The sequence below is a fragment of the Solanum verrucosum genome, unplaced genomic scaffold (assembly GCF_900185275.1).
Source record: "Solanum verrucosum unplaced genomic scaffold, falcon-dt-bn FXZP01000105.1, whole genome shotgun sequence".
In the NCBI taxonomy this organism is placed as follows: domain Eukaryota; kingdom Viridiplantae; phylum Streptophyta; class Magnoliopsida; order Solanales; family Solanaceae; genus Solanum; species Solanum verrucosum.
Window position 1 is genome coordinate 1411255 of NW_026020263.1, and position 8093 is coordinate 1419347.

An 8093-nucleotide genomic window follows, 5' to 3' on the forward strand; every position below is an offset into this window, starting at 1 on the left:
AAAGTATGGAATCTTGGGGTACAAAAAGAAAGTAAAGAACTAGTCCTAGAACAAGTAGGATTTAGTTGAAACAAAACACGAATAAAAGGAACTTATTTTAGAATTATAAGAACAAGAAAAAAAATAAAATTCCTCTTATTTTTAAAGGTCTAGAATCCCCTCTTCTTGCAACCTTCTTTCTTGGAAACAAATTAATGCAAAACTTGGAGAGCAAGTAATAAGATTTCTTGAATAGCAAGTAATAAATTTTCTTGGGTATCAAGTAATCAAATTTCTTGGAGGACAAGTAATTAGATTTCTTAGAGAGTAAGTTATAACTTCTTTTTTTTTCGCTACTGTTCACGCTACAGTGTTTTTTTTTCTTTTTCTTTTTGCTCTAAGAAGAAATCCCAAGATTTATCAAGAACGGAATCTTGATAGAACCGCTCTGATACCACTTGATAACAGCAAGGTTAAGGGAGATCACAAATAGAGAATTGAATATTAGAATGCGGAAGCACAAAGAAAAGAAACAAAAAAACTAACTAAAGATATGGGAAATTCGAAGGAAAGATCCACGAATTTCCAAGGATTAGATGTTCTAAGGCCTTGAAAAGATCTAAGTAACAACGTATAGATTTATGAAAGAAATCTAACGCCTTTACTTGAGAAAACGAATCAAAACGATAGATTCGGATCTTGACCGCTTTATGAGTAACTAAAGACAATAATTAGTATGTAGAAACTAACCACCTTCTAAAGAATACCAAAAAGAAACCAAAGATATCACAAGAAGAAGTTACTTTATACCTTAAACTATGAATAGTAAAGGTTTAAAGATAAATTCTCAAAGAACAAGTCACAAAGGTTCAAAGAACTCTCTCAAATATTATTAATATCAATGTAAATTGTCTTTAATGAATGAAAAGGACTCCTATATATAGGAGAAGGGGAAAAAAACGTCCAAGGACCCTAGAAAGATAATTACAAAGAATCCTACTCTAGAAAGGAAATAAAGTAACCTCACTAGGAACAAATTTAGTACTTCTAGGAAAGCATTAAATGGTACTTAGGAGACCATAAATAGACTAAGGAAAATATTAATAACCTATATATAAATAAATAAATAAATAAATAAGGTAAATCCCAACTAGGAAAAGAATCTTGACAATCTTGGAAAGTTTGACTAGTCTTCTCTCAAAACTTGGGCAGAAAGCAACTCTTGTTGTGGCTGATTCTTGGACTCTTCTTGACCTTATTTGCACGAAAATTTCCCTTAAAATTCCTCATCTTGGGCTTGAATTTGGGCCACCAAATAATTGTAGCATTTGGACAATTCCTCTCCCTTGGGCTTGAGCTCTTCTTCCCCAATAAGACACATTTGGATCAGCGATTGAAGCCCATTGAGCTTATCATTGAACTCCTTGGTTTGAGATCTTGTTATGGGCCCCCTTGGAATTTCTAAAGCTTCATCCTTGTCCTTCAATGGAGTAGAACTACCTTGGATGCTATCAAAAGATGCACATATATTGAAGCAATTTGACACACTAAGGAGAGGGGAAATATTGTTAGCTGTGTTTGGGATTGTACGCTGCCACTATGTGTCTTTTACTTGAAAGAGCACTTAGGAAGCTCACTTGTTGGTAGTGACACAAGTAGAGTTCATGCCAAAGAATATAGGATCGAATAGCCTTACATACCTTGCTGTACCACTCAGATAGTACAACGAATTAACCTCCTTCCTTTCCAATTATTAATCTACAATGAAATAAGTAACACAACTAATATTAGTAACTAACCAACAGATTGGGCTACTTGAACTTGGCAAACAGTAATCAGGCAGCAAACTCATACTTATCAAACCGATGGTATGCATTCCACCCCTTCTCCTTTAATAACGTCATATACAATACGACCTTCTAAGAAGGTCCCTTGAAACTCCTCGGGCTTTATAACATATGCAAAACAGTATACAAAGGGGTTGCAGGCAGCAAGCTCATGCAACGCCCAATTAGATGGTACGTTACTGCACCCTTTACCGTTTTATCCTTTAACAAGTTCTCATGACTTCTGCACATGCCTCCTTATGTTACCATGCACAAATCAGTCTCTAAACATCAGAATGTGGCAGTAGCAATATGAACTCAAGGTTTCCGACCACTGTCCCTTTAGCATCCAACTAACATTACATTTTAAATGCTCAAATGGGCTAACAATTGAGTTAATGGGGACTCCCCTCCATGGCTGTCCCAACATGCACAATCAACCAGAACATTCCCCAATCTCACACCATGTAAAATGAACAATTCTCAGCTCATTAACACATACCAAATCCCCTAACCGATTCAAGCACAAAAGAGGGATGAAAATTTCAGTAACTCACCTTGCTGGACAGCAACCTCACTTGCTAACTTCAAGGTTTAGGTTGTCTTTTCCAAATTATCTTGAGAATAATGAAGGATTACTAAATCAGCAGACCTTATTCTTATGAATCCAAACTTTAAAAAAAATTAACATATGGCAGTAGCCTTACCTTAAGGTGAAATCAGTTCCTCCTCTTGAATTTCTTAAGATGGGAGATGTTACACCAACTTGTACTTGAAAAATAAAGGGTTTTCTTAGATTTTTAATGGTGAACTTGTAGGCCAGCACTTTGGAGCTTCTAGGGTTTCTTTTTGGGAGTAAATTGTTGTAGAACAAGTGAGAGATATATGAAATGAATTTCATTCTCTTAAGGGTCCTTTATGGACGTTTTTACATTAAGAAATATGTAGAAATATCTAGTCCCTCACTTTAAGTAAGCAGGTACATCACTCCCTTAATTTCTGCCACAAGTTCTTTAAGTAGCTGCATCACCTAGTTGCCCTTTTCTTTTAAAATGCAGTCCACATATTTCCTAAGTAGGTGCATCACCTACTTACCACTTATTTAAGTAGGTCAGCAGTTAATCTACCATTAAGAACCTATGTCATCCTTTCTACGTAAGCTACACATGTACGTAAGTAACTTAATTACGTAAGACATCCGAATCAGTAGCTTAAGCAAGTAGGTTGATTACTATGACAAATATACTTTACTTACTCTATTTAGCCTCAAACCTCTTTCGAATATTGTCAAACCTATTTCAAACCCTCACTACTCACATAGAACTAGTATATGCAAAATATGGGACGTTACACATGATTAGTCGTTTCAGATTTGATTTAACAACTATTTTAATTGCCGCTATAACTACTGAATTTTAGCGGCAATTTGGTTGGATTTACCGTCTATAAAAATGGACACTACTCAAGCATAACTAACTTTTTTGAATAGGATTTACCAACCATCTAAATTTCCGCAACCAATAGCTGCTAGAACAAATGTGTTTTAGTGGAAATTTAGTTTGTTTTACCGGCTATAAAAATGGACGCTACATGGGCATAACCAACTGCTTTGGATTGGATTTGCAGCCTTTTAAATTGCCGCTAAATCGTCTTAGTTTTAGCGGCAAAAGACTTGGCTTTACCAGGGCTTGTCCTAATGGCTGCAATAGCCTTTGCGGACCCCTGATACAACGGCCAAAGAACATTGGCTGGTAATGGCTATAACGGATAGTTATGGCCGCTAAATCCCCTTTTTGTTGAAGTGGCTCACTAACTAATATCAAATACAAGGTGTTCACGAACGTGGAACCAAGGGGGAACGTGGGCAGATTCAACTTAAGGATGGATACATATTCCAAGTAAGTACATATAAAATGTACAATAGAGAAAGTAGGGATCTTGTGAGGTAACATTATAGTCTAACACAATGGGAGTAATAACCAATAAAGGGAACATATGAACATGTGAAAGGATGACATATATCATGGAATAGACAATTGAAGCAAGTTGATATCGGCAGATTGTATATCCAACATATAAACATATGTACCATGTGTAATCTAGGATCATTTTGATTTATATAAGGGGAATACATGCCAAGGGTACTTTAACGATGAAAACCTTGCGTGCTAATAGTTGGTAGAGTAAGCACGTACATTTAGTAAAAAAAAACTCATATTAGAGTACTCACTTTAATGCTCTAGGGAGTAGGAACTCCAACTATGGATTAGTCACTACCAAGGGCACTTAGAAAGCTTACTTTTTAATACAAGTATTGGATTCATGCCAAAGAAATAGGAAATCGAATAGCATTACATACCTTGCTATATAATTCAAAAAGTATGACTTTAAGCTCCTTCTCTTCAGATTACTAATCTACAATAAAAAAAAGTTGAAAGACTAGTATTAGTAGCTAATCAATCAATTTGAGCTACTTGATCTCACCAAAATAGTAACCAAGTAGTAAACATGGAATTTATCTAGCCAATGTTTTCTTTCCTTCCCTTTCCCTATAATCGCGTTTATATACTGTACAACCTTCGTATCAGGTCGTCCCCAAAACTCCCTGCAATATTTAAGTCCTTTAACGTCTCCATAACTTCCCCACACATCCAGTCACATCCCTTATTATACATACATAAAACAATCCTTAAACATAATAATGTAACGCAAGCAATATGAATCATGATTTCTGATCACCAGCACTTGAAGAGCTAATATTTCTTTTAAAGTGCTCAAACAAGCTCATAACTGAATTTAAAGGGGACTCCTCTCCATGGCTGTCCGTTGGCAGTAACCACCAGAACATCCTCCCCAATAATACACCATGTAGAAGGAACATTTACAACTCACTTACACATACCAAATGTGCTAATTAACTCAAGAACAAGAGGGAGAAAATTGCAGTAGCACCTTGCTGGACAGAACTACCACTTGCTAAGACTTGGGTTCTTCAAGGTGAAGGTTGTCCTGCTCAACTTGTCTTAACTTATACCTTCCAATAGCTTGAACTCCCTAATATTCAAGAACCCTAATGGTATTTAATGGCTGTTGTATGAAGCTAAGAGAGACAAGAGAGAAAGCTCTAGAAATCAGATTTTTTTGTCAAAGTAAAAATGGTTGGAAAAAGTTGATATCAATCCCTTTTAAATGGACCTGCTTTGGCCGACTTTCTCACTCATTTTAGGCCATAATTTATCAAGTAGGTGATCCACCTACTTGGATTTTGCACTTGGGCCTTTTTGGACTTAAGAATATTGGGCCTTGGCTGTCCATTTTTCCCTTATTCTTCTAATCAACTTGGGCCAGATTAATGCAAGTAGGTGGTAGTGTACTTGGCCCAATAACATGGTCAAAAGATTCTTAGTATGTAGCACCTACTTGGTCCTTTGGGCTGGTCAATACGTCAAAGTAAGTGATGCACCTACTAGCTTAGTTAAGTCAAGCAATCACCTCAATGTTTTATTCCATTTCTAGACCTTAATACCTTTAACTTAACTTTAAACTTATATACACTATGTAACTTTAAACTTTAGACTCAAATACCACCTTATGATCTCAAGTTTAAATACTTCATCGACGTCAACTTTATCGGGTCGCATTAAAATCCATGGACAGTTCACTTTAAACCTATTATATTGTCACTAGTTGCATAGGAAACGAGTCCATAACTATACCACAAGGAAATTGATAAGCTTCATAAAAATAGAACTAGTACACTTAGAATACAGGGTGTTACAAGGGTTACCTCGATCGCATCGTATAATTGACTCTATTTGTGTAATTATTGATAGACTAACAAAATCAACCCACTTCTTACTACTCAGGGCTACTTTTGTAGCCGAAGACTATGCAGGGCTCTATATTAGAGAGATTGTCAGGAGAAAAATTTACCGCTAACTTCTAGAAGTCCTTCTAGAAAGGACTGGGGACATAGGTTAATCATAGTACAACCTTTCACCCTCAGACATATGGCCAGGCTAAGTGCACAATTTTGACACTCGAGGATATGTTAAGGGCGTGTGTGCTAGACTTCAAGGGAAGTTGGGATGACCACCTGCCTCTTATTAAGTTCGCATACAATAATAATTATCATTCCAACATCGGGATAGCACCTTATGAGGTAGGTGGTCAGGGTTAATTGGACCAGACTTAGTACAACAGATAGTGGAGTAGGTTAGGCTCATTTGGGAGAGGTTTCTAACAGCTCAAAGTTGACAGAAGTCATACTCAGATGTGCGACGAAGGAACTTAGAGTTTTGAGTCGATGACTGGGTATTCTTAAAAGTCTCACCTATGAAGGGTGTTATGAGATTTGGCAAAAAAGGAAAGTTTAATCCAAGATTCATTGGGCCGTACCGGATCCTTCAGAGGGTAGGAATAGTGGCTTATGAGTTAGAATCTCCTTCGAGGCTAGAATCTGTTCATCCAATTTTCCATGTATCGATGCTACGGAAGTACGTAGGAGACCCTTCTCGGGTTGTCCAAGTTGAGGATGTTCTAATCACAGAGGAGTTGTCCTACAAGGAAACTCCAGTTGCCATATTAGATCGACAGGTCCGTAAATTGAGGACCAAAGAGGTGGCTTTGGTTAAAGTATTTATGGAGAAACAAGAATAGAGAAGAGGGGACCTAGGAAGTTGAGGATGGCATGAGGTCCAAATATCCCCACTTGTTTCATACCCTAGGTTGATGGCATATCAGCTTATATTAGTGCAGAGAGGTAAGATACCTATCTGATTTTTTATATTGTTGCTTATTATTGGTTGTTGTCGTTGTATTTTTGCTCGCACTGTTATTGCAGAGCTATAATGATTAGTTATTTATGTCGTCCTATGAGATGCCTAGGTTAGAATTTCTTCATTTCAGGTTCCTGGATAGTAACATTTACACGGCGTACTTGACCCCGAAGGGGTCTCATACAAGATCAGAGCATATCTTCAACATAAGAGCATAGGAAAATGTGCGGAATTAAAACTTTTCTTTACAATCGAAGTCATTTTTTAATAAAGCAAGCGGAAGTCTTTCTATACTATGTCTCAAACCATCTACAACACTTTGAATACAACTTTGGAACATAGCCCATACAAAATCTCTAAACATAAAATAAAAGACATAAAGGGAACATAGAGGGTTTTGTCCTGGAAACTATGAGGACTCACCAAGTCTTCATCTCCAAGCTCCTTAGAAACCTATTCTTCAAGTATAGAACATCAAATCTCCAAACCTTACACTTTGGTAAAAATGGAGAAATATGGGTTAGCACATAAAGTACTAAGTATGATAGCCATGCAAAAACCATGCTTAAAAAGGACATTTTCTTTGAAAATCATGCCATATGCCAATTTTGAGAAAACTTCATGAACATAAGTATAAGAGGCATAATATACAAACATAACCAACATACAAGTTATTTCCTCACATTAGAACATAATCAACCATATAAGACATTTCATTACATTGCTTTCACCTCAACCAACCCCAAGCTATACTTTGTGCAATGTATGAATAGTGTCCCATACGGTGTCCACACTAAGTACCACATCAAGGCCATCAAAAGTGAACTTACCTTTCATACTTTCCATCTTTACACAATACTCATAATACAATCAATGTAAGGCATGCATCATCTCATTTAGCATATAAGTCAACATTCTTCATTAGCTTCCTTAAGAGTACATTCATTCATTAGTCATTAAGACATTAGATAACTCATCATAGCCCTCTCAAAGCCTACTCGTGCAATGCATGGATGACATCCCATACTACCACCCACACTTTATAGAACCTCTCAAGTAACTATAGTGCACATCTCACATGATAGGAATAAGCATTAACCGACATAGACCATGTGAGCTGCATGGAATCCAGTGTCATGCCCCACACCAAAAAGAGGTGTCCTACTTGCCTAAGGTAGAACTAACATTTTTAGCATTTAGGTGGATCCACTAGCTAATATCCTTTGTGGGCACATAGTTATGGGATAGGAAGATGTTCATTGGAACCCGACCTAACATTGGGAGAGTTTCCATCTTACCATATCCACTCGGTGCTTAGCCTACATTCCCATAAAGTATTTCATTACTTTAACATTATCACACATGAGATGGTGTCTTTGGCCTACTGACCCAAAGTACATTGATTTACACACGAAAGGGTGCCATAGGCCTACCGATTCAAGGTACATTAGTTAACACATGAAAGAGCACCATAAGCCTACCGATTCAAGGTACATTAGTTAACACATGA